Source organism: Elephantulus edwardii, unplaced genomic scaffold (assembly GCF_000299155.1).
Source record: "Elephantulus edwardii isolate Elephantulus edwardi_28Jun2011 unplaced genomic scaffold, EleEdw1.0 scaffold00087, whole genome shotgun sequence".
Taxonomy (NCBI): domain Eukaryota; kingdom Metazoa; phylum Chordata; class Mammalia; order Macroscelidea; family Macroscelididae; genus Elephantulus; species Elephantulus edwardii.
This window is the reverse complement of record NW_006399837.1, coordinates 2,362,800-2,380,236: the sequence shown is the minus strand read 5'-3', so window position 1 is coordinate 2,380,236 and position 17,437 is coordinate 2,362,800.

Genomic DNA, 17,437 nt, shown 5'->3' with positions numbered 1-17,437 from the left:
ATCCATTCTCAAGTTTTGGAACTCAGTCAACATACATGTCTGAATCTACAATACATGCCCAGTGTTCTGTTTGGAAAACAAAATTTAAAAGACAAAGAGGAATCCATGACTTTGTAGAATATACGTTTATAGTTTGGAAGGTAAGACCAATATGTTATAAATAAGTAGAGAGAAAAAGGAAGCAACATTCAATGTAAAGCTTAGTTGTTTGGTCAGGAGGCATAAGAATAACATGGCTCTTTTTTAAAAAACACGCCTGTATAAACTCAGGGAGGTGTCAAGCTTCCATTACTGGGTATAATTGTAACTTAAAAATCCCAGGTCACTGGTTCTGTCTCCCAATTGTACAAAGTGTTACTTTGTAATGAAACAGAAAACATTCATCCTACACACTGATGTGTGTGTGTGTGTGTGTGTGTATGTGTGTGATTATTGCATAAACATTTGCATACGTTAAAACCCAGCTTTTTTTATCTCTAATTATTCGTTTTTCCCTGGTTTGGTAAAGAAGATCCTGTGGTGCAAAGCAATTGGTGGCCAGGTTTAATGAAACAAGACAATCACCGGCTGCCACGGCTCTTTGTTGGACAAAAGCTGTGTTCTATTAGTATTCAGTAAATCCTTGAAAAAGACATAAGCACAGACACCAGGCAGCTCTTTATATGTCATTATCACTCCGTTCTTTGATGAAACCGCTATCTTGGAAAATGCATCTGCCTTCCTTGGGAGATTGTTAAGCACTGGAGAATGAAAGAACCTGCAATTTCTAGGCTTTGTGGTTTTGCTTTGAATAGCAACCAATGTCGAAAGGTATGTGGGCCATCCCTGTGTAGCCTGATCCCCAAATAAGGAGGTTATATAACCAATTTCAGAGCAACGTCTTTATTTTTGTTCACCAGATAAAGTTGACCAAATCACATGTATTTCCTAATGAGCTCTAAGCATTATTCAATTTTTCCTTAAAAATTTCAGAAAGAAAAAAATAATCATAATAAATCATAAACATAGCGTTTTAGCTGGGCAAGAGGATTATGGTGTTTTAACCAAGTCTTTTTTGAGCAGCTAATTGGAACATTGTGGATGATGAAATGGTGGTTTGGTGTTCCCTGGGACTTGCAGGATTCTTTGGCTCTCTAATATACATCTTTGAACATAATGCACTCTCCGTTTCTGTCAGGTTCTGTCTGGCTGAGCTGTAATGACGGTGTCTTTTCCTCCCACAAAGCTGTCGTTTCACAGACCCATGTTTCCACTGTGAACTACTGTCAAGAAATTATCAAAGTCCCACATAAAAGGAGGAAGCATTCTGTTTCCTTGTCTGCCAACCACTTCTTTCTTTCACTGTCACTACTCTTCCTACTTATGAGAATGGACACGTAAACATGCAAGCCCCGTTGTTTCATAGCCTGGGTGGAAACACCACTGTGTCACTTGCATGGATGCACTTAAAAGGCTCTGTTAGATCAACACACAGTGCTGACTCCAGATCTCTGCTGAAGGTTAAAGCATGCAGCCTTGCAGCCAGGAATCACACACTTAAGTAATAATCGCACAAGCTAGCTGAGTGCTTTCTGTGTGTCAGGAACTGTTCCAAGACATGATACGAAAGAATTCAATTTATCATCATGCATCTCTAAAAAGTGGGATTTATTGTTACCCCATATCAGAAATAAAGCAGCAAAAAGTTGAAGGCATTTGTCTAAGATACACACACACACACACACACACACACACACACACACACACACACGTATGTAGTTGTTATCGTTAGGTGCTGTCAAGTAGTAGACAACTCATGGCAACCCTATGAACAAAATACTTGAACACTTGTATAACTTTCATCATTTCTCCATGTTCATAGTTTCTGGAGGTATGTTGTTGTTGTTGTTGTTGTTGTTATGTGCCATCAAGTCGTTTGCGACTCATAGCGACCCTATGTACAACAGTCCTAAACCCTACTCTATCCTGTGCCAATCACATTGCCTCTGACACACCCAACCCGATTATCCCAGTCACTGAATCAATCCATCTCATAGAGGGTCTTCCTCTCTTGTGCTGTGGAGGTATATCTTTCTATATATCTCGATTTCTACCTCTATATCATCTATATCTATCTATCTATCATCTATAATCTATCTATCTATCTATCATCTATCTATATCTATCTATCTATCTATCTATCTATCTATCTAGCTCTATACTTATATCTACATCTATATCTCTATACCATCTATATCTCTATATCTATCTATAAATCCATCTATCATCTATATCTATAGCTTTATCATCTATCTCTATATCTACATCTATCTATCATGTATTATCTATCTATCTATCTATCTATCTATCTATCTATCTATCTATCAATCTATCATCTATAGTTGTTAGGTGCCATTAAGTCGAGCACAACTCCCAGTGACACTATGAACGAAAGATCTGAACCTAATCCCGTCCTGCACCATCCTCACACTTCCTGACACACAAGAGCCCATTGCAACAGTCACCGTGTCAATCCACCTGGTTGAGGGTCTTCCTCTCCTTCTGCAACCATCCATTCTTCCCAACATCAACATCATGTCGCTCTCCAAAGAACAGCACCTCCTAGTAATATGCCCAAAGCATGTGAGGCGAAGCTTCATCATTCTTGCCTCCAAACAGCACTCAGCTATACCCTCTCCAAGACATAGCTACTTATTTTCTTGGCCGTTCATGAGATGTTCAGTGCTCTTCTCCAACACCACATCTCAAAGGCGTCAATTCTTTTTCTGTCATCTTTATTCATTGTCCAGGTCTCAGTTGCATAATTAGTAACTGGAATGACTATGGCATGAATCAGATGCACCTTAATCTTCAAACTGACCTCACTACTCCTCAATAATTTGCAAATGTCCCTAACTGCAGATTTTTGCAGTGCAATGCATCTCCTTATTTCCTGACTGCTTGTACCAAGGATATTAATTGTGGATCCAAGATGAAACTGTTGACAGTTTCAATCACCTCTCCATCCATCATGACACTGTCTATTGGTCCAATGGCAAGAATCTTTGTTCCTTGATCTTATGAAAAAAGTACTTCAAATCTTCCTCATTTTCAGTAAGTAAGATTGTGTTATCTGCATAACACTGGTTATTGATGAGTCTCTCTCCAATGTGGAAGCCATACTCCTCTTCATAGAGAGCTTCTTGGATAATTTGCTTAGCATATAGATTAAACAGATATAGAGATAGAATACATCCCTGCTGCCCTCCTTTCTCAATTCCAAACTGTGCTAGTGCTTCTCTGCTGTGTTCACGCATAGCCTCCTGATCCAGGTATAGGTTCCGCATGAGCACAGTCAAGTGCTCTGGGATTCCCATTCTCCTCAATGTCAGCTACAACTTGTCATGATCCACACAGTCAAATGCCTGTGCATAGTCAATAAAGCACAAATAGATATTCTTCTGGTGTTCCTTACTTTCATCCAGGATCCATCTGACATGAGCAATGATATCCCTGGTACCACAGCCTCTTCTAAATCCCCCTTGAACTTCTGACAGTTCTTTATGTACTGTCCAAGCCCTTTTTGAATGATCTTCAGCAGTATTTTGTTTGCATGTTACATCAGTGGTATTGTTTGATGATTACCACATTCAGTTGGATCACCCTTCTTGGGAATAGGAACAAATATAGACCTCTTCCAATCAATTGGTCAGACAGCCATCCTCCAAATTTCCTGGGATAGACGGGTAAGTGCATCCAAGGGTGCATCTGTTAATTGAAACAAGTCATTGGGTATCCCATCAATTCCTGGGGCCTTATTTTTTGCCTTCAATGCAGCTTCTACTGCCTCTTTCATAACCATTGACTCCTGGTCATATGGATCTCGTTTACAATTGGCTTCGGAAGTCTCTGCATGGACAAATAGGATCTGGTGGCTCGACCTTGGTATTTAAAAATTGGTCTGGTCTGGTCTTGACTGTGAGTGAACATTTAGCTTGGTAAAGCTGGATCCTGGTGGGTATTTCTGATTTACTTGAAAACCAGGGTGAGCCCTTTGGGCTTTTCTAAATTGTGTTAGCAATCAAGTGTAAGCTGATTGACTGTATCTGATCTCTTTTACAGTCAGCTTGGGTGGGAAGCCTCTGTGTGGGCAAACAGGATCAGGTGGGTGGGCCTTGATATTTAAAAATCATTTGGGCATGCTAGTGATTGTGTTTAGAAAGAATGTTTTGCGAATACATATAAATACATTTCTATAACTATAATATTATAATATTCTTTTATATATTATAATATATAAGCTTATATGACTCCTAATTGAGTACACTGGACAGTGAAGCCAAGTTGTGTGATTCCAGAAGCCCCTTCCTTAGTGTCTCTGGGATTCTAGGCTCAAAACAGGTGGTTGGCAGATAAGTCTTGTACTAATTAAAATGATGATAAACAAAGTAATTTTTTATGTGCCATTGAGTTGCCTATTACTCATAGTGACCCTATGTACCTTATTAGCTCTGAACCTTGCCCTGTCCTGAGCAAATCTCATTATCTCAAACTGACCTAATCCCATTTCTCTTATCACTGAATGAATCCATATTATCCTGGGACTGCCTCTCAGTGCTCTGTTCCTCCACCCTTCCTAGCATGAAGTTCTTTTCCAAGGACTGGTCTCTCCTGGCCACCTGCCCGAAGTATGTGAGACAGAGCTTAAAAATTCTTGCCTCCAGGGAGCATGCTGGTTTCACCCACTCCAGGACATGCTGGTTTCACCACTCCAGGACATACTTATTTCTTCTGTTTGTTCTCCTGGCAGTTCTGATATATCCAACACTCTTTTTCAGCACCACAGCTTAAAGACATCCATCCTTGTTCTGTTATCTTTAGTTATTGGCCAGCTCTCAGATGCATAGCAAGTAATTGCAAAAACCATGGCACACCTTAGTCTCCAGATTGACACTCCTGTTCTTCAGTACTCTAGAGAGTTCCCTGATAGCAGACTTTCTCAACATATAACCAACCTCTCCTCCCGTGTGATTTACTACCTCTGAAAACTGGCCAGATGGTCAGCTATGAATTGGTTCCAACTCAACTTGTTGGTGTTGGAGAAGAGTACTGAACACCCTATGGACTGCCAAAAGAACAAATAAATTATGTTTTGATGAAAGTGCAGCCAGAATGCATTTTGGAGGAAAAGATAGTGAATTTTTGTCTCATATACTCTCGGCATGTTGTTAGGATAGGCTATTCTTAGGACAAGGTCATCATACTTGAAAGGGGGCAGGGAGGGGAAAAGACCCTCAACCAAGTGGTTTGACGTAGTTAGTGGCTTTGACAATGGGCTCAAGTGTGTCAGAGATTGTGATGATTGCACAGGATAAGACAGAGTTCAGATCTGTTGTTCATAGGGTCACTGTAAATTGTCCTTGACTTGACAACACCCAACAACAACAACTGGGAATTTTGGAGTGAGGAAGATTACTGTATTATCATGATTTTGATTTAAATTTTCTTTTGTTGTTAGTGAAAATATATACAGTAAAATATACAAACCCAATTCGTGTACACGTACAATACAGTCTCATAGATTATATTCTTTGAATATGTAATTATTCTACCCCCCCTTTCTGAGTGGTTCTTTTCTCATTAGTATGAAGTCCCTGTTTCCTCATGTTTCTCCCTCATGTTTTGTCAATTTGATCCCACATGTTATTAGTGGTGAGGTGCCATCGAGTTGAATACAGCTCACGGTGACCCTATGAGTAACAGATCTGAGTCCTGTCCTATCCTGTGCCATCCTCACACTTCCTGACACACTAGACTCTGTTGTGGCAGTTGTTGTGTTAATCCACCTGTTTGAGAGTTTTCCTCTCCTTCACCAACCCTCTGCCTTTCCAAGCATCCTCTTCCTCCCCAAAGAATCACTCCTCCTAGTAACATTCCTGAAGTATGTGACACAAAGCCCCATCATCTTGCCTCCAAAGTGCACTCTGGCTGCACCCTCTCCAAGACATATTTGCTTGTTCTTTTGACAGTCCATGGAATCTTCAGTGTTCTTCTTCAATACCACATCTCAAAGGCATCAATTCTTCTTCTGTCATACTTCTTCTTTGTTCAGATCTCAGATGTATAGCAAGTGTTCAGAAATACCAGGGCCTGAATCAGACACACCTTAGTCCTCAAACTATCATTATTGTTCCTCAATAATGTGGAAAATTCCCTAACTCCAGTCTTTCCCAATGCTGTATGTCTACTGACTTCCTAACTTCTGGTACCAAGAGTGTTGATTGTGGATCCAAGAAAGATGAAGTCGTTCACAGCTTCAAATCTTTTCTCCATCTATCAAAATATTGTCAATCAGTCAAGGGTAAGAATTTTTGTTTCTTTGACGTTGAGATGCAATCCATATTGAAGGCTGTATTCTTTGATCTTCTGCAACAAGTGTTTCAGGTCCTCCTCACTTTCAGTAAACAAGGTTGTATCATCTGCATAATGCAGGTTATTGATAAGTCTTCCTCCAATCTTGATGCTACAGTCTTTTTCACAGAGTGGAGTTTCTCAAGGAATACAGAATAATTTGCTCAGCATGCAGATTGAATAGCCAGATAGAGAAAATACAATCCTGGTCCACTCCTTTCTTAATTTTAAACCATGGAGTGTTCCATTTCTCTGTTCACACAACAACCTCTTGGTCTAGGTATAGGTTTTACATGAGCACAGTTAAATACCCTGGGATTCCCATTATTCTCATTGTTAGCCATAACTTGTTAGGATCCACACAATCACATTCTTTTGTACAGTCAAAACAGCACAACTAGACATACCTCCAGCATTTTTTACATGTAGCCATAGTCCATCTGATGTCAGCAATGATATCTCTGGTGCCAAGCCCTCTTATAAATGCCGCTTGAACTTCTGGCAATCCACTATCTGTATACTGTTTTAGCCATTTTTGCATGAGCTTCAGAAGTATTTTGCTTGCATCTGATATTAATATTAATTTGATAGTTCCCTTCTTCTATTAGATCATCTTTATTGGGAATGAAAACAATATAGACCTTTTCCATTGGCAAGAAAAGCTGTCGTCCAAATTTCCTGGTGAAAACTGGTGAGTACATCCAGGGCTGCATCTTTTAATTGGAACAAGTCAATTGGTTTCCCGTAGATTCGTAGGGCCTTATTTTTGCCAATGCCCTCAGTGTAGCTTTAGCTTCCACCTTTTTTACCATTGCCTCTTGTTCATATGGAACTTCCTGAAATGTTTCATTGTTCCACAAAGAACTGACTGACTTTCCCCCTTCCCCTGGTTGAGCTAAACTATTATTTATTTTTAAGAAGGCTTCTAGGATAATTTTAGTTCAAATTTTAAAGGTTATCTCAGGGTAAATGTTTCAGAGGTTCATCCACCATCTATGTCTCCAGAAAAGGGTGTTATGTATGAGAAATCACTTTTTTTTAAAGCGATGAATACTAATTTTTAATTATTATAGATACTGTTGGGGAAAACATAGTTCTAAGTACTACATATTTGCAAATTCTGTTTTAAAGCTATAATGTTATTCATTGTAATCCAGTTTAGAAAGCTGTTGACATTTTGTAAAAATAAAATTGTAGAATTATTGAGTTGAGGCTTATGAAGCTCACTTTGGCCAATGTCCTGTGCCAACTGAAGACTGTTCATAGAGTGTGAGCAAAGGCCCTACACTTAGAATGAGAGAAAGCCCACCATTTCACAAGGCCGCGGTCATAGTTTGACTAGAACAATTGTTAGAAAACTCTTCCTATTGTTCTATCAATACCTCCCTGTTGTGTTTGTTCCCCATCTGGAGCTAAATCATATTGTACTTATATTTCTGAGGACAAATAATACTTTCTTTCTCCTTCTACTCTAAATTACATAAATATGTTTTCTTAATTCCTGTGACATGATTTCGAAATAGTCAGCCTTTACATAGAGGCAAACAATAACTTTTACCAAGATATGTTATACTTCTTTTTGTTAAATGCCATCGAGTTGTAGATGACTCATAGCGACCCTGTGAACGAAAGACCTGAACACTTGTGTAACTTTCATCATTTCTCCAAGTGCATAGGGTTTCTGGAGGCAAGCTATTTTGGAAGTGGATGCCACTCCTACTTCCAAATTATTTTTTATTTAAAATTCCTCATTGTAAAAGCGTTTTTAAAAAACATGTACATACAAACACACACACACACACACACACATAAATACACAAATATGAATACAGATGTCCACATATAAAAGAGGCCTTGTGATTGGAATCCACCAGCTGCTCTTTAAAGTAAAGATATGTAATCTCCTCCCATAAATCTGATGCAAGGTCACTATGAGTTGGAGATATCTATCTCTATTTATAGAGATAGAGATCTATCTATCTATCTACTTTTCTAATAACTCAAGGCATAAAGCACCCTTCTCAGGGTTCTTATTCTTAGTCCTATTGGCATTCTGAGCCTAAGAAACCATTGTTTTACAAGACTGTCTTGCACATTGTAGAAAAATTAACTGGATCCTTGATTTGCATCTGCTAGATTCCAGTTTTTCTTGTAATTTTTGATTGCCATGGAGTCAAATATGACTCATAGTGACTCTATGAACAAAAGACCTGAAGCCTTTTGTTAACTATCATTTCTCAAAGTTCACAGAGTTTCCGGAGGCATGTTGTTTAGGAAGCGGATGCTACTCCTGCTTCCAAATTTGTCTTAAACTGACGACTCCACCAAACACTGTTCACTATGGGTAACTGTTAGGCCATTTGAAACCACAATGGCACAAGGTTCAGCATCACAGCAACCTCAGGTTACCTCAGTACAGCATATTGACAGAAGAGTGCTGTACCACTTAGAAGAATGTTCCTCCAAAATATAATAACAACCAACTTTTAAATAGAAAGGTCCTCTCTGAGGTCTTGTTGAATCTAAACAAGATGCTTAAATAAAAAACAACCAATATAGATGATGTTGTTGTTATGTGTTGTTGTGTCACCTGCAACCTATAATAACGTATATACGGCAGCTCTGAACTCTTCCTGTCCTCAGCCAGTCTCACTATTCTGACACACCAACTCCCATTGCCCCAGATACTGTATCAATCCATCTCATCTAGAGTCTTCCTCTCCTGCACTGTCCCTCGATCCTTCTAAGCATGATGTACTTATCCAAGGACTGGTATCTCCTGTCTGCATGCTGAAAATATGTTAGACAGAGCTTCAAAATTCTAGCCTCCAAGGAGAGACTTGGTTTCACCCTAAGACTGACTGATTTGTTTTTTTGGCTGTCCATGGTATGTTCAAGACCTTCTTCAGCACCACAATTTGAAGGCATTGATTCTTCTTCTGTCATCCTTAGTCTTTGTCTAGCTCTCTGAAGCATAACAAGCAATTGTGGAGACCATGGCTTAGATTAGGTGCACCTTTATTTCTAGACTGGCATCTTTGCTTCTCAGCACTCTGAGGAGGTCCTGACAGCAGATTTTAATAGTACCTTCAGATTTTGATAACTAAGAACGCCTCCATTGCTGTGTTCTGTGCTGTCAATTCGTAACTAACTCGTAACTGATCTTCCAGAAGGTTTTCAGATGCAGCAAATCACACAGAAGGAGACTGACTATCCTCCTCCATTGGAGCAGCTGATGGATTCGAACCTCATAACTTTGGGATTGCCGTGTAGCTTTTACCAGGAGGCCACTGGACATTGATAAATATTCCTTCACTGGCAAAGTCACCCTCTGTGAGGAATACTGATTGATACTGATTGATGACATGGATTTCAGTTGAAGTTATAACTATAAAGTCAGAGTTCATATAGTCTTCTTTGCAGTTTTGAATTTGTTGGCCAAATCTGAAGATTTATTAAATGGTATTTCTATTATATGTCATTGAGGCTAGTGAGGTGTTTGCATTGTGGGCACAAGTTCGTGTTTTTCCTTTTGTTTTGGCTTCCTTCTATACCAAATTATTGATAAAATATTAAAGATATTTTCAAGTCAGTGCTTCTTTTCCAGGGCCATACAGAGCTCACTTAAGTGCCTCCATGTAAATTGAACCCAGTGAAAGGACATGAGGGGGTGAAGGCACAAGAGCAGAATTCCCATAGTCACCGGCAACAGATCATAAAAATCTGTAGGATAAATAAATAAGAAAACTTTTATTCCATAGAAAACAGTCAGATTAAGAGTTTACCTTTACTCCTAAATATACTCTTTCTTCTTCCTTGTTGTTGTTAAGTGGTGTCAAGTTGACTGTGACTCATTGCAACCCCACAAACAATGGACGTGAACTCTTCCCATCCTGCGCCATCAGACCACCTTTGACACCCTTCACCCCACCGTTACAGTGACTTCACCGATTCATCTCATTGAGGGTCTTCTCCTCCTTTACTGACTCTCCACTTTTCGGAGCGTGATGTCTTTTTCCAAGGATTAACCCCCTCCTAACAACATTCCCAACATGAACTTTCTCTCTACTTGCCTCCAAGGAACACACTGGATGCTCCTTTTCTTTCTTTCTTTTTTTATTGATCCCGCCTTTCTAAGGCACTCCATATTGGAGACCACTCAACACCGTGATAGAACTTTCAGACTCATTACCTTACTTATTCCTGATTGAAAACCTCTCTCTAATGTACTGAGCAAGAGCAAGAATGCAAAGGACTTCTAATTAGTGCTCAGGTCACAAGGACCTTTGCCCCATGTGTCACACACTTGAGCTTCCTCATACTGAGATGTGTCAGCGGGTGAACAACATCTTGGATCACATTGTGCCTGCAGAGAGCGTAGAGCCTCTTAGCTGTATTTTTCCCTTTAAAAACCACCCTTCAGTCAGTGCCATTAAATTCCTTTCCTAGTTTATTAAAATCTTTTCAAAACAAAATTTGAGTACTGCACTGGCTGTCTTTTAGTCTGCGTAGAGTGCTCCTGAGAAGCAAGAATGACGTCATCTTACACACTTTGGGAATATTATCAGGAGGGACTGTTGTTGTTTGTTGTTGTGTACCGTCGAGGGGGAACCCATGAATAGCTGATGCTCTGGTGGGATTTCAGAGGCAGTTACCTGCATGGAGAAGATTCGCCACCCTTCTCCTGGAGCGCTGCTGGTGAATCCAAACCACATGCCGTGGGGATTGCAGAACAGCTTCTTGTCACTAGGCCACCAGTGCTCCCAGTCAGGAGGGACTAGTCTATAAAAAAGGCATCGTGTTTGGAAAAAGTTCAAGATTAGAGAAAGAGAGGAAGACTCTCAATACCATGATTGACACAGTAGCTGTTACAAAGTAGTTGAGCATAGCAGAAGTCACGAGGGGCACACTGAACCAGGCAGGGTTTCCTCTTGGGGTATACAGGGGCTCTGTGAGGGATCTCCGGAAGAACAAAGCAGGCAATTCTAATCTACCAGCTGATGAAGGAGAAAGATAGACAGTCTCCTGTGATGCAATTCACACCCTCTGGAAACTTGCTGGACAGTCAGCTATGAGTTAATTCCAACTCTGCAGTGATGACGGAGGGAGTGAAGGTAGCTGTCAGTTGAGACCAGCTTGAGGCATCTAACAACGACATCTGTTCTCTTTGTCTCTGGTCACAGCTTCCTTCTTTCCATCTTTATTTGTGTGCAGGAGGGGAAAATAACCTGGCATGACTGAATCATTCACTCTGTCTCCATAAAATATGAGTCTTAGCGTGTCCCAAAGCTGGAGATCTTTTGATTTACATATACCATTGCTGCTCTCTTATTAAACTGTTCACTATTCATTCTGCTACTTGCATTTTCAGTGTTGCTGTGGTCCCTTGTTCTCCAAGCCCAGTTATTCATTTTTCCTTTGATCCTTCTGTAAGCTACACTACAAACGACATTGGCATCACATGTTTAAAACAAAATAGGGATATAGTCTTTAACTACATTAACCTTATCTCTCAGTTTTGAGTTAATTTAAACTACAATATTCAGATCTAAAATAATTACAATTTTTGTATACACAAAATTATTATTCAAGATAGTTTGTAGATTCAAAATTACTGTATTTGACGCCCTAGGTTTTTGTACATGGATAGAAAAGTTAAAAAAAAAATCCTAAGATAATATTGATAGCTGTCATTAAGGAGTTTTTAAAATTCCTTCTTTATTTGCTAAAATAAACTTTATATTGAAATAAATATAGATTCATGGAAAAGTCGCAAAGACTTCCAGAAGGTTCTGCAATACCTTTCCCTCAATTAGTCATAACGTCAGCATCCTAAATACATCTGTTAAAACTCAGAAAATGTGGATGTAGAGATTTCACTAAACTCTAAAAGAATGTGAAAATTACAGTGTAATGTGCTTACTATCACATTCTAGTAAAATCTTACTAAAGAGTATGGGGGGGAAACACAAACTAGAACAGTACATCAACAAGAAACTGCCAGGAATTCAAGCTAGATTGACAAGAAATTCTGCCATGAGGAATATCATTGCTGATATGAATGCTGTCAGATGACCTTGGCTGAAAGCAGAGACTACAAGAAAGATTTTTATTTGTGTTCTATTGATTATGCAAAGTCATTTGACAGTATGGATCATAACAAATTATCCCTAACATTGAGAAGAATCAGAATCCAAGAATGCTTCATTGCAATCACGGGGAACCTATCTATAGGCCAAGAAGTGTTTGCCAAACAGAACAAAGGAATACTGCAAGCTTAAAAATTGAGAGAGGTGTGCATCGGGGTTGTGCCCTTTCTCTGGACTTATTTAGCCTGTTTGCTGAGCAAGTACTTTGAGTAACTGGACTATATAAAGAAAAATGTGGCATTAGGATTGGAGGCGGACTCAAACAACCTGATTCATGTAGATGATATAACTTTGCTTGCTGAAAGTGAAGACAATTTGAAATATATGAGGTCAAAGACTACAACCTTCAATATGGATTACGTCTCAACATAAAGAAAAAAGGTCCTTACCATTGGTCCAATAGACAATATCAAGATGGAAGGGGGAGGGAGATTAAAGTTGTCAACAATTTCATTTTACTTGGATCTACAGTCAATACTGTTGGCAGCCGTAATGAAGAAATGAATAAGACATGTTGCTCTGGGAAAATCTTCTGTCAAGGACCTCGCCAAAAGTCTAAAGACCAGGGATATCAATTTAAATCTAGAGGCACGTCTAATTCAAGCCATGGTCTTTTCAATTATTTACTATGCATCCAAACCTTGGACAATGACTAAGGACGACAGAAGAATCTATGCTTTTGAATTGTGGTGCTGGAGAATGGCCTGTGAACTGCCAAATGAACAAACCAACTTATCTTGGAGGAGGGGCAACCAGAAGTTTCTTAAAGGCAAAGATGGTAACTAACACTGTCTTACACACTTCATGCCTGTTATCAGGAAGGACCAGTCATTGGAAAAGAGACTTCATGCTGGGAAAGGTGGAGGTTCAGAGAAAGAGATAAAAGACTCTCAACAATATAGACTGACACAGTGACTATACCGATGGGCTCAAGGCTATGTAATAAGGAGATCAGCCATGAAGGAGGCAAAGCACAGGACAAGATTCGGATCTCTTGTTCATTGGATCACTCTACCTGGTACCACCACCACCAAGGACTTTATTTGAATCGTATCATTTCCTATCAATGCCTTCTAGTTGTAGTTGCTCCAAGATTCATAGTCTCTATTGCATTGGGAAGTGATTTACTTTAATCCATTTATTTTAGTCTCACAGGAACTCTGTATGGAAAGACAAGTGCTGTGGTTTTACTATTTTTACAGATAAGAAAATTGAGACACACTGTCCTTGAGCAAACGGTGAAAGTTACAGAAAGGCTAAATCCAAGATCATTTGTCTTCTAATACGTCAGTGGATTTCTCAGGCATAAAGGTTTACAATAGAAGATTATATTTCTCTTAAAGCATCTGGTGGATTTGAACAACTAACTTTTAGTTTTCTGTCCAACACATTACCACTGTACCATCAGGGCTCCTTAAAGTCACAAAATTTGTGTCTGAAACTAGTAGCTTAGATTTGGAAGGCGGGGGTGGGGGTGGGGGCGGATATTCAAAGCAAAAGCAAACCCCTTCTCAGTGATAAGTCCAGGTCATTTACCCAATATGCCACCTTACTGTCTCTAATTTTAGTGTAAAGTGATTTCATTGGCATGTTTTGTTCTTACTGGACTTCTGAGATTATTAATGTCATTTCCTGTGCATCCACAAACCCTCTCTGGACTAATCCCTTCTCCAGTTTGCTGGGGATTAATGTTAAATTTTAGGGCAATTGAGTTCACTGAATTGACCTATATGGAAAATCAAGCACTTGCTCATAACATCTTCTGGAAGGGACCTTTATAATTTTAACATATATAAGTTTCACACTGTAATTTATGTTAAACATAGATTCTGCTGATTTGGGGGACACCTGTGATATTTGCATTCCTATTTAAGTCCCACATAGATTCACTGGACAGTAACTATATTGAGCCATCTCCCTAGAATTTCTGGTTTGTGTTATCTTGGGCAAGTCATTATCTCTATACTGCCCTGAAGGGTCTTTGCTGGAGCATGAAGAAAGGTACCATTTCAGGCTATCTCAACCATCAGTTTTATGTAAATCTGGTTTCTTTCCCCCTTTCCTCTTGAATTGCCTTTCTCCACATCAAAATTACTAAGATCAAAGGGTTGTTTATTGACTCTGAAGCTGAGCTATAACCTCAAAGGCACATGGTTGGGACCCACCAGTTGCTCCACTAGAGAAGGATGGCAGTCTTCTCTTGTACGATTTACTGCCTCTGAAAACCCACTGAAGGGTCAGCTTTGGGTCACTTCTGACTGGATGGCACACAACAAGAAGGGGCAACTGTGGGTACGCTTTGGGTATACTGTCAGTAAGCACCAGTCCTTGGAAAAAGGCCTGGAAATGTAGAGTGTTAGTGAAAGAGCAGAAGACCCTCAAAGAGATGGATAGCAGTTACTGAGACAATGGGCATGAGCTCGGCAAAGGTTGGGAGAGAGGATGGTGCAGGCCAGGCCAGGTTGTGGGCCATGCTCATTGGGTCATTATGAGTCGTAGGTGACTGAATGGTCCTAACAACACAATATCCACATGAAACTCACCTCTTTCTTCCCTGTCCTTCCCTGTCCATTGTTATCTAAATCCATGGAATGCATTTCAAGGGCTACCGACATTTTCCATTATAAACTTCTTGTTACTATCACCAGCAAGTTTTGTCATGATTATTTATACTTTGTCCTGGGTCACTCATTCTCCTTCTTGCTTCCATATGGGTTGTTGTGAAATCTAGAGGGTCAGAAGGTTTCCTGGGTAGCCGTATTGATTTCTTTTTATATCTCCTCCCACTCCTAGCCCTTCCAGATTTCCTCCTTCGTGGAGACATTTGCAGTAGTAGGAGTACCAAGGCCTCTTCTGGTCCTTCATTCCTCGTTTACTTATTTTAAGAACCTCCATTTCATATTCCTTTAGACTCTCTAGCCAACTGAGAGGTATTTTTCACATGTCTTCTTGGAGCATTTGGGGGACCTGCTTCCACAAAGGCTGTATCCGAAACGGATAGACCCGTTGTATAGTTACTTGATAATTAGCAACTCTCAGATGGTGTCACTTCCTTCTGCTGACTTTCCTTTTACTCTGAGCTCCCTGCCATGTCCTTCATTGGAGGTTAGAATTAAATTCAGACCAGCTTTCTAAAAAGATGAAAGTACAAGCTCTTTCTCTGGGCGAAAAATTTGCATACTTCACTTTTTTTTTCTTCCTTAATAGAAGAAATGAAAACTCTCAGGTCACGCTCCACAGAGCTGACTGCACACGGTTGCAGAAAGGCAAAGGTGCTGGGCAAGCTCTTCAGGTGAAGGTTGGGTGGAAGGTGATGGTACAGTTCTAGGTGTGTAAGACTCCTGGACACAGCAGCTGCCGAGACCACCACACTGCCATCCCCGCGTAGCCTTCCACCATCTCTGTCACAGCGACTCTATCCAGTTGACAAGTATTCACATCGAACTATAACAGCAATGTGGGAGTCCTAGAGCACGCAGTTCTTACATCTGGGGCTAGAGCTTTCTAGAAGGTAGTAGGTTTCAAAATAAGTTAAGAGTGTTTAAGAGAAGGGACAAGTGCAGGGTTTGAAGGAGTGATGGATAGCGTCTCAAAGTTCCCTAGCTTTAGTGGCCTAATCCGTGAGGAGTTCTGCTGTTAACCCAGAGGTAGTCCCTCTCGAGTGGTTCAAATCCGCCCGTGGCTCCATGGGAGAAAGATAGGAAACGTCCTGCCAGGCTATTTACAGCTTTCTGGAAACACACCAGAAGATGAACTATGAGTCAATTCTGACTTGATGACAATGAGTTATAGGGGGTTTTGTTAGGATAGCATCAGCTTGTCTCTTTTCATAGGCACTGCTCAGCCAGCCACGGAGCCTGCTATCTCATGTGCTCCATTTTCCAGAACCATCCAAGTTGCTCCTCTGCTCATCTTCACCACTGCTTCTACATATACTTTGACTATGAATATCCTGATAACCTAATTCCCTCCGCATGCGTGCATCAACCTATCCGAAAGCTCCCCTGGACTTCTATCCACTTATTCTTGTTAATCTATGTACGTGGAGTACCTATGTGGTATTAACAGTTAACACGCTCAGTATTTCATCTAAAGTTTGGAAGTTCAGGCACTCTCAGAAGTGTCTAGGAAGAGGTGTTGAAGGCCAGCTTCTGAAAAACCTGCTTTTGAAGACCTTAAGGAGCTCAGTGCCACTCTGACACACACAGGACCACTAAGAGTCAGAATCAACCCAGAGGGCTTTTTAGAAAATTAGTGTGCCTGCTAAAAACTATATCTAAAACGATCCAGCTCCACATATATAAAGCTAATCCCGCTCTGTGCTTGACAGCACATCACAAACACGTCCACATATAACCACATACAACCTCTGGGTCTTCATAAGGCTGAACATTCTTGGTATCAGCCGTCAGGAGATCAGGAGACAGATTGTACTGGAGAAGGGCTGCAGTCAGGGACCTCTCCAAATTATTGAGAAGCAGTAATGTGAATTTAAAGACTAACGTGTGCTTGATCCAGGCCATGGTTTTTCCATCACTTACTGTGTATCTGATAGTTGGACAGTAAATAAGGATGACACAGGAGGAATGTCTTTGAATTGTGAGATTGGGGTATTGAATATCTTATGGAGTATCAAAAGGACAAAAGATATGTATTAGAAAAGATACAATCACAGGGCTTCTTGAAGTCAAAGCTGATAAAGCTTTGTCTCTCATACTTTAGGCATGTTGCTAGAAGAGGCTATTCTTTGGAGAGGGGCATCATACTCAGAAAGGTGGCGGCCTAGTGAAAGAGAGGAAGACCCTTGATCAGATAAATTGATGCAGTGACTGTCAAAATGGGGTCAAGGATGTCAGGGATTGGAAGGATGACTTGGGCTAGGACAGTGTTCAGATCTA